This window comes from Ambystoma mexicanum, chromosome 4p (assembly GCF_040938575.1).
Source record: "Ambystoma mexicanum isolate Mex_15411 chromosome 4p, UKY_AmexF1_1, whole genome shotgun sequence".
Classification (NCBI taxonomy): Eukaryota; Metazoa; Chordata; class Amphibia; order Caudata; family Ambystomatidae; genus Ambystoma; species Ambystoma mexicanum.
In genome coordinates, this window is record NC_090927.1 from 166,384,088 (window position 1) to 166,398,714 (window position 14,627).

A 14,627-nucleotide genomic window follows, 5' to 3' on the forward strand; every position below is an offset into this window, starting at 1 on the left:
CTCTGAGAATGTTTTTTCTTTCAGTCTGTAACTCTCTTCTTTCTTCACTCTTAATTAGCTTTAATTGATCAGCAGCCTTTGATACTATTTGTCACTCTCTCCTATTTTATTGTATTTCATCTGTGGGTTTTTCTGGTTTTCTACTTAAATAGTTGAATTCCTAAGTTTCTAATTTCACCTACTCTGTCTCTAGGTCATACAATGTCTCTCCATCTTTTCCTGTTTGTCACAGTGATCCTCAAGGTTTTGTCCTGGTTCCCCTCCTTGTCCCGCTCTACACTTACTCTTTGATGCTATTATCTCTTCTTTTGGACTATCACACCATTTCTATGGGGATATGACACACACCTTTTTATATCACAGTAACTATCAATGAGAAATATCCAATTACTTGTGCTTTACAACATCAATATTATACTTTTAATTTGTTCCATGCAATTGTTAATTTTAAGAGGGATTTCTGTTGAATGCTTTGGTTTATGATGTTTATGCTTTGAATTTGAAAAACAAAACTGCTAATTAGAAATTTATTTAAATTTATTTATACTGTGTAATGTGAGCATTTTGAATTACTACCCAAAGAAATGATTATGATTTTAATTAAATAAAATTGTTTTTGTTTTCCCCTTTGTATTATTCAAGGGAATGAAAAAGAAAACCCATACTACACTGAATTAAACTATTCTAATTTTGTGCCGTGGATTGGGAGTTCAAGCAGATTGGGAGACCTAGTGCCAAAAACTGAAGTGAAGAAAGGACTGCCATTAAAGCATAGAGAAGAAATTGTTCATAAAGAAGAAAAAACAATTGATGAAGATAAGGTTTTATTTCTTTTGGAATCGTCAGAGGTTTCAATTCAAATGACTTACAATTTTCTCAAATGTATTTCCGCTGGAGAATATACCTGTTACAGTGCCACTTAAATTGTTTGTTAAAGATTCAAAAGGATCATTTTACAATACAGTAAACATGATATTGAATAATTGTTTATAATTATTTCAATTGCCTTTTTAAGGTTAGTCTAAGAACCATTCATCAGTTTTGTTAAAGAATGTTCACAGCCTGGTCTGCCCCAAAATAGCTGTTCCTTCTCGTACCCAGCCTCGCTCAAAGTGTCCCTGTGCGCGCCACCTTTTATTCTCACACGGAGTGTTAACAAGTGGCAGGTGTGTATTTGTTAGGACTACGTGCCTGACTCTACTTGGCCTCATTGCAGGGACAGAGCCAATGAAAGTCAGTGGAGGTAATCTTTCTGACCTCATTACTCATCTTCCTCGGCTCAGTACTGTTGTCAATGTAAAGTGGGGTGGAATTATGGGAGCTGTAGTTTCACATACAATAAGCAGGGGTAGGGGTTAGATGGGGTGTGGATAAAGGGGCATACCATGTCTCACCATTGGGTGCTTCTCCCCCACTCCCCGAGGACCCCCCTCTGCAGGTGATCCTCCCTCGCTTGTCCACCCCCAGCGTCAGGATCCAAAAGCTATTGCCTTTTCCTTGCCACCTGAGTACGGGATCCCGGGGACTAGGTTCTTTGTTTTTTCACAATAATCTCTTCCGATTTTTTAAATAGCACATGTATATTTAAATCCAGTTATTTAAACTCTCACATCATTCATCTGTTTTTTTTATTAATATCATTGTTTTGAAATTGTTTTTATATTAAATGCAAGCTCTCATTACACTAGAGATGGCATAATATGCTTCAATAAACATTTTTCTCAGGCATCTAAAGAGGAATTGGTTAGTGCTTGCCAAACCTTGGGTGTATCAGGGATAGGATCCAGAACAGACCTTATAAACCGACTTCAAGAGCTTGTTCTCTACAAAGAAATGTACCCAAAAATGTTTTCTAAACTTCAGAAAACCAGAGGTATGTCTTAAAAAGAAATAAAATGCTTTACTTATTAGATTTTAGAAACATTTTAGACATATATAATGATGCCTCCCAACAAATCTTTAGTATTGCGTATGGCACTTGTTATGGCATGTTCAAATGAGATATAATTGTACATGATGATATTTTTGCCATGTCTTTAATGTTTAACTTTTAGTTTACAATGTTTAATGTTATATTCTATTTGAGGTTTGGACAGGATACTTTACAAAAAAGGGCCATACATAGTCTGCTGAATAAAATTATGAGATCATGTACTACAATCATGTGTGGATTTTATGTTGTTGCAGGAGGCGTTCTTCACACGGGTTGCATTCATTCAGTAATATATTATAGTTCCCCGTTATGGTGGCAAGAATTAGCAAGAGATCATTCTGATGGGCTATTGAGTTTTTTATACCCGCCTAGTATTTACATTTCTGACATTGCTGGTCAGGTTGCTAGACATACAAACAACAGAACACAGCAAGAATTCTTCCAGCCTAATGATGGAAGACTTTGTGAACCAACTGAGGCAAATATTAAGAAAGCTGCAGATAAGACTCTCAATATTAAAATCCCATGGCTGACAAATCTAAAATCTAACAATCCCATGCAATGCAGGCAGAGTTCTAAAGGGAAATGGTGCCAGAAACAGCATCCCATATCGGGCACAAGTGAAAGATTATCTTTATATGATCGTTTTCATGAAAAAAAACAGACAAGACTAGAGGAAAAGTTACGGAGCATCATGTTAATTTCTGACTTGTTGGGATTTGTGAATACTGCTGAAGCTGAACAAATGAATAGAGCGCTTGCATCCAACCGATACTTTGTCTGTGATATGAATGACTTACATTTTGTGTTTTCAATCCGCCTTTTATTTCATTTACACAATGAAAAAATAAATCGCACATTTGAAAACCGAATGAAAAAAATTACATCAGCTAATTTTACTTTGCTTCTCGATGGAAGGATTGTACTTCAGAAAACAGGTAAATGGAAATATATAACACATTATTATCCAGTTTTAAATCCTGATTGCCTTTCCTGTCTTCATGTTTTGTTCTTAGCCATTCACAAAGTATTACAACTTTTTTATACTATAGCATATGTAGAGCACCCATGTGTATGTGTAAGTTATTGTTCAGTCCTATATGTAACTTGATATGATTTATATAGAGCTATGGTTAGTTATTCAATTATTAAAAATGAAATCTTTCTTGTTAGATGAAAAAATGCTTCAAAATGCATTTGAAAAAGATCACGCTGAAACTGTAATGGAATTACAACTACAAAATCAAAAAATCACCAAAGTGAAAACATTTGAAGCTTTTTTGGCTGATACATTTCCAATAAATTCAAAAAATGAGGTGAGCAGAAATATAAATGTCCTCTTATTATGAGCAAATGAAACATCTATTATTACAGAATAGTAACACTGTTTGAGTGATAGATGATAACTCTAATAAACGATAGGGCCAATTCATACAGATCAGTGGGGACAGAGATGTGATTACAAGTTGCATCATTCTGTGATACAGATGTCTCCTCTGAGGACCTCAGTCCAAGTAGAGAATTTAAAAAGCAAAAAAGGATCTGACAGTTGGTACAAGGCACCTTCAGCTAGATCAACTAGGCAAATCCAAATGTTCGCTATGAAGATTCCTGTTTATTTATGGTTCACTGGTTAGATGTGGGTGGTATCATAGGGTTAGCCGTGAAGAGCCTATCAATAAAAATGCATTTTTTACGTTTCCACCGGCATCAAGGAGCTGAAAAGTTAGGGAGTGCGCACAAAAAAGCACATGAGCACTTGTATTTTCAACAGATCATTGCTGTCAGGGGTCTTTTCAGAATATTGTTAGCTGGGCACTTATGATATGTCATTTATAATAATAAGTGTCCACATATCGATATACTTGTTCCCTGGGTCTGGTCTGTGATAGAGGAGACCAGACAAAGTTGGAAACTGTGCAAATATTATGCCTAAAGTGCATCTTGTTGTGAATTGTGAGGCCTTTTTGTCTATGACAGGCCATCATCAGCCCACACTTTTCATTTAAGATTATTCACACAAATCATATACCCATGCAAATGAATTTTTTACATTAGGATTCATTGGTCATTATCACCCCCTGCCTACAACATGCTGATGTTTTGACAATTTTCCGCTGCACAAGTCACATGCAAGTGGGCAGAATGTCTTCACAATCTTGCACAGGTCTTTTTGGTGTTAGCTTCCTGGTGTACCTGAGGTTATGATCAAAAGGTGAACTGTAGACTATTAGCTACATTTTTCAATTTTGATTTTCATAAAGAAGATAATAACATGCATGTGTGAATTTGCAACATAATTCATAGGGAAAAAAAAGTATTAATCAAGATGTCATTATACTTAATTATTTTTATTTTTGCGATATGTTAAAATGTGCTTGATACTTGCTATGTGCTATTGACTATATAGAATGTGGGTGAATAATAAAAAAAGATCCAAATCAATATCTTTCAATATGTGATTGTATGACTTTTTGAGCGATAGACTACCTAAACATTTCACATGTAAGTATATTTAACCTAAACATTGCTTCTTTCATAAAAGGAGCATTTGAAGAAAATTCTGAATGACAGTGGTGATGAAGAGGAAAGATTAGCATTAGTGGGTAACAGTCCACTGAACCGAAAGGGTTTGAAGAGCCTTTGCACCGTTAGCATGCTTTTGGAAGACAAATCTAAGACACAACCTGCATTAGGAAACTGGCTAACAGATGATGTAAGAAAGCAAAGATGTGACATGCCATACCAATCGTATTTCATAATGTAGATTATTTGACAATATTGACATTTTTAATTATTCACCTGTACAATATTTTTATTTAAGGTTCTCAATGCACGAATTTATCAGATAGTTTCGGACAAAAAGGATGTAAGTTGAATTCATTCTATTTGTTTTGTATTAAACATTTTGATACTTTTATAAGTCAAACAATGTATGCAGTAGGGAAATAGAAGTCATTATAATCTTATTAACATTCCACATTATCAATTTAAACATAATGCACAAATCTGTGAAATTACCATAATTTCTTTTACATACTTAGGAGTATTTTTCCACTTACTTGAGTTTTTGAAGGAATTATTTTTAAAAACGTGTGTAAAAAAATAAAGATGAATGTACTGCTAATATTAGTTTCACAGCCATAACGTCATAACTATAGTTGATTGTCGAAATCAGATTTATTGGGATTTATTTAGAAAAGTGTTCTTCAGTGGTAAAATGCCACTAAGAACTAATTTCTAAATCTGGCTTTATATAAGCACCAATGTATAAAGATAGCTAGAAAACTATATTTATTTCTTAGTATGCAAACAATTGTTATCTACATTGTTGTTAATATTTTTTTCTGTTTTCAGCACCACATGATAGAAACATTTCATTATGTTTGGTGTTGGAGAGAAGTACGTGCTGGAAGACCACTACAACAAAACATACCATGTCTAACGGTGGGTGAAAGACAAAATATACAACGTGTAATGAATGCGATAGCATGAAGGTAACCCGTTAATAAAAAAGATTGCAATTTTGATAGTACTAATTAAACTGCATATATCATATTCCTTGATTAGTTAAGTAAATTACTGTTGCCATGGGTTCCTGTTCTTGACACCACCCGGAAGGTGTCATTTAAGACCCTGGGCCTCATTACGAGGTGGGCGGTAAGGGATTACGGGCACCGGTAATCCCTTACCGCCCTACTACGAGTTTCCTTTGGGGGTCCTCCCTTAACGCCTGGTTTTTCCAGGCGTTAAGGACGGGACCCGCACAGGGACTTTAGAGCTAATAACGGTACCACAATTTGCGCCTTATTAGCGCCTATCCCCATTCCCATTGAGCCCTATGGGGGCTCAATGGGAATGGGGAAGGGCCCTGGTGAACGGGGAATTACCGCCCCTGCCAACCTTGGAATGGGGCGGTAATAGCTCCTTTCACATGGGCGGAGTCGGTAAGGGTTTGGAGGCAGCCATGGCGCTAATAGCGCCATGGTTACCTCTAAACTCCTAATGAGGCCCCCTGTCTAATATACCATACTGGTGAGCCTTGGGATTGTTGCACAGCTTGTACTACCATGCACCTTTGACCCTTAAGGAAAGACACAGAGCTAAGTACACATGACAAGATAATTATGCTATAAAATTAGCAGGTTGCAGTTAGCAGACTTGTTATTAACAGACTGAGATTTCGGCACAAACAAGTGACCCATGCTGACATGTTATCAATGTTAAATTCAAGTATTTAAATTCTCAATGGATGTGCTTTCATAAGAGTGAAGCACCAAGAAATATTCTGAACTTGTTTAAACAGAATAAGGGAGATTAAACGTAACATACATTGCTATTTTTGTAGGGCATTCATGAAGAGAGTATTGTCTATTTTCCTCGAGTTGTTGGTGGGAATTCTCCAGAAATTGGAAATCATTTTATTTTGTGGGTAAGTTAATTTATCTTTAAAAAGAAACATTTAAAATTAAAGAATATTTCATAAGACAATACATTAGATTTTTGCTTTAATACTTGCAATTTGTATTTATAAAATGTATTTTAGACTTTTCAAATAGGTAAGAGACATCTTGACAGTATTGTGTATCCTTGTCATGAATACACGAGTCAAACAGCAGCAGAACCCTATAGTGGATCAGAGGAGTCTCGCACTTCACCAAAATTCATGAATAACTTGCAAAACTGTGCTTTCTCTGCTTGTGGTGTTTGGCTACAGTTCACCTGCTCCTCTGCCCTGTAGCCATGTGATATCAGACTGAAGTACTGTGCTTTCTACCCTGAAACCATGAATTCTCTGCCTACTACCCTGACTGCAATCCTATGTTATCTGACTGTAGTTCTTCTGCTTCTTTAACTGCAGTCGTCAGTGTTCTGTCTGCACCACTTACTTTATGTTTCCAGTTCTCTTGTTCATTGTGGCTTGTAGTTCTTATTATCACCTGTAGTTTGAGTAATTATAGTCAAGCGCTTGCTTGTTAACAGTATGGTTGGTCCTGTCTAGAATTTATGGTTCTAGTTTCCTTGTTGACAGTCTGCAGTTCAGTCCCTTTTATTCTAGTGTGACAGTTTTGTCAAGTCTTGTTTTGTTATGTTTCGGCCATGGAAGGTTTGGCAAAGATGGTCCCTTTCCCGACTCCGATGATTGTTCTATGACTAGAACCGTTTTGCACGGTCTAGTCTTCCTCCAAGATGGCCGCCGCCAGTCAGCGTTGCTATAACAACATACTGAAACCTACGTTCAGTGCGTTGTATCGCTCTTACTTCCTGTTTTGACTTGGAACTCTTGTGTTCGAGTTGCCTTCCGTTCGCTCTCGTTCCTGGTCTGTTTGCGGGAGTTTTCTCCGGCTTCCGCCCTTCCTCGCTCTGTTCCTCTTCGCTCAGCTTTATTCCTTGCCTTCTTTCCTCGCTTCCTCTCTCTCTCTCTCTTCCGGTGGCGGTTGAGTGCTCTCCTTCTGCTAGCCTCCGGCTCCCAGTGGCATCTCGGTTCGGGCCGCAGGATTCCTTTCCTTACCTGTGCCCCTGCACGCTCTGAACTCTCTCTGGACGTTCAACCTTATACCTCCCTTCGTTCTGTCTTTCTTTCCCTACTGCCTTTTTCTATCTACGTTTACTTTCCTCTGTTACTGAATATTAGCTACGGACTGCAGTATATCTACCGCTGGCCTAATCGAGCTCCACGTTCAGCCCGAGTGCTTGAGTGCTTCAGGGTTTTTTGGTGCCGCAGAAGCTTTTTCCCTGAATTCTCGGACGGGCTTACTGGGGGTCCCACTTGGCGGGGAGTTCCTCAGTTTGCCAAGGTGGCCTCTAGTGGAGCTAGTCCCTACCTCCACGATAAGAAGGTAAAGGGCCGAAGAAAGAAGAAGATCCCGGCGGCCACTACTAGAGGAGGTAGAGGGGCCTCACGAACTTTGAGCACGTCCTCAGGATCTTCAGGTGAGGAGGGGTCTTGGGAGATAGACCTAACCGTTAGCAATCCTGACACTTGTCTATTATTAACTATGACATTCTTTTATGATAGTGCATAGTTTCCACTATGTATTTCCAGAGCCCTCTAACTGGGCTCCTGTCCTCTTGATCCTTGCTTACTTAGAATTCCTGTTCTTTCCCTGGATATTTCATTGAAGTTTTGTATTACAGGTCCTGTGCTCACTTGTGCTTATGTAATTCATTATTCCAGAATTTGGCTGCTGTGATTTACAGCAGGCAATCTGTCTCTGGCAATAGGTGCATGTCAGTAGTGTCGCGTATACCATATTCATTAACAGTGTGCTGGTTCCTGTTTTAGGAGATTGTCTGTCACTCTTATGTTCCTGATAGAGACATACATGTTTCAGTCCTGTAACACATTTTGTATTGTAATTAGCCTTAGGGTCCAGTCACACTAATGCATTTCTGCTGTTCATTTTGCATGGACAATGAGTGTGAACCCCTGTAATAGCAACCTGCCCAGTAGGCTAGCGCTTGCAGTGACATTGTGGGAATCCCTACAGCCATTCGGTGTACAGAAGAAATATGAACAAAACATGTTTTTGTTAATTGGAGTACCTGCCCTTTTGTAATCACTGTCATTGGTGCTGGTTTATACATAAAGTCTATCATTTACTATCTGCAAGACTCTTCTCATTCCTGTATCCAATATACCCTTATAGTTTCAGCTTTGTGGGTACTGTACTATAGCATCCTACTCCCTACAGAGTGTTCTAGCTGGAATATGTTGTGTACTAGAACAGAATGTACAACTTGGATCCTTGGGAGTAAGATGCAGCAATGGCTGTCAGTTGGCTGTAGCAATAGGTATGTACGGATGTATTTGGTGAGGTTTACTTGATTACCTAATTAAAGGACTTTATCTGCTTACCGTGTAGCAGATAATTTCATGTACCCCTTCAAGCCCATGACAATTATCTTTTCCTTATGTACACCTTATACTGGTTTGATTTCTAAGATGTTTATAGTGGTTTTCAGCTAAATTAATTCGTCTGGCTAATATTCATGACTGAACTATTTATTTTATTCAAGAAGGCAGGACTTAAAAAAGAAATAAAATAGGTATTTCATTTTCTGTAAGCTGTTAAAGTCATTAGGAGCTAACAACATATATATATTTCTTGGATTGTGTAGAATTAATTTACATGTGTTTAAATCTATTTACAAGCTATGAAATAGGGAACATAGATAATGTACTGTGTGGCTTTTTCACAGCAAGTAATATTGTATATGTAATTTCCTACACATGATACTTTCAGATTTTCAATGGTAAGAGGAAAATGATACAAATATTTGATTCTTTGGGAACATATCTAAATATTAATGAGGAGGAGATGGAAATCATTAGGTAAGAAAAATATTTTTAAAAATGTGATATTTTATTGTAATGGGTTATTTATAATGCACTTAATACCTAGAGGTTTCTAAGCTATCCTCTCGAGATATTTAGTTTCAATGTTGTTAAATGTATAAGTGATGTATAAATGTTATGTATTGAAATTAAAGTTTGTCTTTATTAGAGGGGTATGAGTTTCAACTGTTACATTTTTTATATATGTAGTGTTCATGTTCATGAATGCATGATTTAACTGTGGCAGATGAAAACATTGTAAAATAAACATGGTACTAATATTTAAGTTATTAATACATGGTTGTTGTATTTTTCCTTTTTACTTTGATATAGCAATATTTTCAGTCACATATGGGATCTAACGAAGTGGAAAATTGAGATCCCAACACAATGGATACAGAAGGACAGTGAGAGCTGTGGTGTTTTTGTCTGCACCGTAGGTCTAATATTATATTTGTAGATGTTTTTAAAACTTCATGTGATGTGTAACCTCAGTTATAGCTAGGGCTAGGCCATGCTTTAAGCGGCATATTTGAGTCATAGACCCAGACTCGATGCAAATGTGTTCATATTTAGTAAAAAGAAAGCTGACAGATTTCCCTTAACAACGTTAAATTAAATTACATCAGTTTTCTTTTGCAAGAATCTGTGATGAGTGCCAGTAACCTTGAAGTTAGAATGCTGCAGTCTTCTATTTTTTTTTTTTTTTTTTATTTACTTGTCTATAATCAACAGAAAAGTTTGATTTTTACAAGAGATCATATCTCATATCTCAGATATGAATGAATCGTTAGGACTGTTAAATTGTAGAGCAGGTAAGATCAGAATGGAGGAAGAAGATAATGTAGCATAAAGGAAAGAAAAGATGAAATGTCCGACTGCATCATAGAGGTTTTGTTTGAGTGGAACCAGATGCAGAGCCACTCTCTTGTGCTCGTTTAAGAGCTGCCTCCAAAATCTTTATCGCCGCGGTTGCCCATTTAGTTTTTTCGCCTGCAACCAGTCTACACCACCATGTTTCTTCTTCTCGAAGTGGCGCGTCATGCATTAGTGGTCGCATAAAAGCTTCACGTAAATATGCTGTATTCGCACAATTTAAAAGTAAGTGTTTTACAGTTTCCTCCACGTTGGGCTCTGAGCATAGTCTGCATGTTTTTATGGTCGATTTTGACCGGATCGCTTTAATTTCCTGAGTTAGCATGAGATTTAGCCTCAATTTCATGAAGTTCTTCTGTAGCCTTTTGTCAGGGAATTTTATGCAATAGTTCAGCGGTCTATTCAGCTTGTTTGTAGTTGGCGGCAGATGGATCAGTAATTTATTTGCCGTTGCTGCCTCACATGTTTGTATCCAGTCCTCCTGGGCAATTTTTCTCTTTAGCTTGGTAGGATTATGAATTAGATCTTCTGATGAGCAAGCTAAATCAGCTAGATTTTCCTGTAATTCTCGTTCCCATTTCTTCAGGGCGATGCAGTGGCCTTGGGTAAGTTCATTGTGAATAGCTTTGAATAGAGGTAGAGCGTCTGGAGAATTTATTTTGCACAGAAGTCTCATTCGGCTTTGCTTGACCGACGCTTTCATCGATAGGAGGCCCAAATCCCGCCTAATAGCTGCGATAGATGTTGATTTTGGGAGGCCCAGTACTGCTTTCCATAAAAAGCCCTCCAATTTCGGCCATATCGTGTCTTGGATGTTTAGGGCTGAATCCATTGCATAGGTCATTGATGGAACCACCTTCTGTTTATAAAATTGTATCGCTGGCAGAAGAGAGAATTTCCCATATTTCCGATCAACAAGTTTGGTCTGAGTGGTTAATGATTTTATTTTTTGCCATAAGGCCGAACGTGCGGCTTTTTCTGACCGTGTTGCATCGAACATTGTTCCTAAGTATTTTATACTAGGGACTGTTTCAATTTTCTTGTTGTTCAGAAACCAGCGGTCATTGCAGCGTGTAGATTGGCGGGTTTTCCCCATGATCAGAATCTTAGATTTGGCGATGTTTATTTCCAAATCATTCTCCTCAACATATTTGGCAAGGTTGTTAAGTTGGCGCTGGAGCCCAATTTGTGTCTGATCCATAAGGATTAGATCGTCCGCGTAGAGGAGTCTAGATATTGCCATGTTTCCTACTTTTGGCGGAAAGGCTCTTAGCGTCGTTTGGGTGTGTTGGTAATCACCCAAAAATGCTATGAAGAGGGCTGGGGCAAGCGGGCATCCCTGCTTCACTCCTCGTTCCGATGGGAATTGCGCTGACATCAGGCCTTGCTTATTGAGGCGAACTCTCAGCTTTGTGTTCGTATGTAAAGCGATCATTGGTCCTAAAATTTCTTCCGGGCAATTCCAGTTTGATAATTTTGACCAGAGCTTTCGTCGCCCAACTTTGTCGAAAGCCTGCGTTAGATCAACGAATGCTATGAATACTTTCGGTGCACCGTTCTTCACGTTTTCCTTTATGATATTCAGTATCATAATGTTTATACTTGTGCTCGCGTTTTTCACGAAGCCTGTTTGAAATTCATCGAGGCACGGTGCAGTTCTTGCCCACCCGTGAAAGCGCGAGAGGAGAAGAGTTGCGAAAATCTTGCCCATGATGTCTAACAGGGCTATTGGTCTATAATTCGCTGGATTGCCTCTGCTTCCCTTTTTGAAGATGGGCACTATCAGTGCTTCCGTCCATGTTCTGGGGATCTGTTTCTTCATCTGGCATTCGTTGAAAATTTTGGATATTAGTAAGGACCATTCTTTGGGATGTTGCTTTAAGTCCATATTTGTTAAACCGTCGGGGCCCGGTGCCCTAGATGTTTTCAGTTTAAGAATTGCGGACAGAATTTCATCTCGATCAGCTAGATTTGCCCAGGTGGTCGTTATCGGCAGAGCAGATGATTCTGATTCAAGCAGAGGTGCAAATTGAGCAGAAAAGAAGGATGTCCAAGTTGATTCTGGTATCACATTAGATAGTTGATTAGCTTTCTCATTGCTTTTGTTTTTAATCAGCGCCCAAAAATCTTTCGATTTTTTTGTCATCAAGGTTTTAAGCATTTTTTCGGCGTCGTTCTGATACATGACTCCTTTGTGATGTTTCAGCCATGCTTTGTAAGATTTTGCAGCGGCTATAGCAGATTCTTTTTGTTTGTCGTTGCCAGAAGCTCTAGCCTTACGCCTCAATTTGCATAGTTCTCTTCTTCTCAGTACTAATTGAGGATCGAATTCATGAGATCTGTTGTCATTTGATAAGTTTTGAGTTCTTTGCTTTTTCCTGTATTTCTCAAATAAAGCAGTTCCCTGCTCTCCAGGCTTTTCTGGGACAAGCACCAGTGTTCTGATAAATAGTAAAAAAAGAGATAGCAATATGAAGGAACTACAAAACCGCAGAAAGACTACATACCTCCCTCAACAGCTTTAAGCTGATGACGGATAGAGATGAGCTAAGATAGTGAGTATGTGGAGTTTTGTCCCCTATTGATATCACATTGAGAAAGGTATTGAGGTATTGAAAGGGGAAGTGCTTTTAGGTGCTTCTATGAAGAGTACCTAGCATTAATGGTGAGATGAGACCTTTATGAGGCAGGTCGATGTTTTTTGAGGACTATGATATCTTGGAGATGGTGGACAAGTCTTAAATCCTAAGTAGATGTAGCAGAAATGAGAGGCAATGACAATGATTGATGCTTTAGTGACTATTTTCATTTTAAGGGTGTTGTGCGTAGAGACCATTTGCCCATTGTAGTACCAATGTTTCTTTATTATTTTGTTCTCATAATTAAAAGACTTATTTCATACATGAGAGTGTATGAAGCATTCATTAAGTGTTCATTACTCATTGTTTTATGATAAGCATTTGAACATGAACAACGTGTGGGGCATCTATTTAAATGTATTGTGTATTGATGTGTTATATATAGTACATGTTTTTTAGACACATATGAAGGGTTACTGGAAGGTGAGAGCAGTGGACTATCGATATAATATATGTGACTTTGGTAAACCCATCCTGGTCAGGTGAAAGAGATTAGCCGCCTACTGCAGGGGTTGTTGCCTACTCCCATTACTGATGCACAGTGACGTGTGTATGTTTTTCCATACCCCTACTGCTACCACATCCTCTGCTGGGGCGGTCTTGGACACTCCCCTGGGGGTGGAGGGAAGGCCTTGGAGGGTGGGGTGATAATAAAAATGTTACATGGGCTTAACCGATAACCATTAATTAGTATTTTCATTAATAGACAACTGATACTACAATTCGAGGAATAGAAATGGCGTTAGAAGAACTATCGCAGGATAACCTATGCCACTTAAGACGATATCATGCTTCATGTCTTATGACTATTCTGCAACAGCAAGTATGAGATATTAACCTTATTAGGAATGTAAGAATGAAGTGTGCTTGTATGTGTGTCCATTATATCTATGGTTGAGGACTAGGCTTCCTTCTGCCACTCTGGATATTGAATGGGGGAGTGGTGTGTGTTGCAGATTCACCGGGGTGGAGGAGTGGAAATAAATTCAGTGGGTGATCTTGGCCTTCCCAATTAGCTTCCTGATTCCAAATCTGTAAGCATATTTTCTCGTCCATTCTGGTTTATCATCTGTTGGGAATGAGTGATTATGGGAGACAAATTGTCCAACCTTTTTCCTAGAGTAGGTGTCCTGGCTGGGTAACTTAGGGAATCCACAGTCTACCTTCTCCAGTACCAGCATACCAGTGTGGGTGGTAGCGGCAGCCCCCCAGCTCCCAGGGTCGTCCTTGTCCCATTTGTAACCCTTAAGCATGAGAATTGGTTAATGAGCTTGATGATTTAAGCCAAGCTCCTGAGCGTAATGTTTATATATTAGCACCATAAAGTACTTATCTGTTGCCATGAAAGATTCAAAAATATAATTATAGCCAAATTAAGCGGTAGCAGTCTTTCTGAAACTTGTTTACAGTTTGTTACATTATAATCTATATACTGTATACTATATATGTAACTACATTATTTTTTGTGGGGAGTGTTGCTTTTAATTCAATATGATGTCGGGGAGTACAGTTTGTTGTCAAGTGGCTTTTACATTTTTTATATTAACTAAATATATATTGTAGGAAATACAAAACAGAAATGTAACTTCTGTTCACGAAGAGAGTAAACTGAGCAATGTGGTGTTAAAGTCAACTGAGGATGCAGTAGGAAATAGACGAACTTTAATTGTTCAAGCAGAATTAATTTTGCAACCACTGAAAGAAGAGAGGAAGCCAAAAATAGTATCTGGCACTGAATGTATGGCAGCTGCACACATGGCCTGCATTTATCAAGAAAATAAAACTTCAAAAAATAAGTAAGACATTTAATAAATCAGAATTCCTATTAATGTAAGTAGTG

The 14,627-nt window shown here is 38.2% G+C and overlaps 1 long non-coding RNA gene across 1 annotated transcript; it reads left to right on the plus strand.

Moving 5' to 3' along the window:
* The first annotated feature begins 4,550 nt into the window (after positions 1 to 4,550).
* On the plus strand, positions 4,551 to 9,249 carry LOC138452556 (uncharacterized). The gene is made up of 4 exons (XR_011260217.1): positions 4,551 to 4,649; positions 5,291 to 5,380; positions 6,282 to 6,365; positions 9,181 to 9,249. It is a non-coding gene; the product is annotated as an uncharacterized lncRNA (long non-coding RNA).
* Positions 9,250 to 14,627: the final 5,378 nt, after the last annotated feature.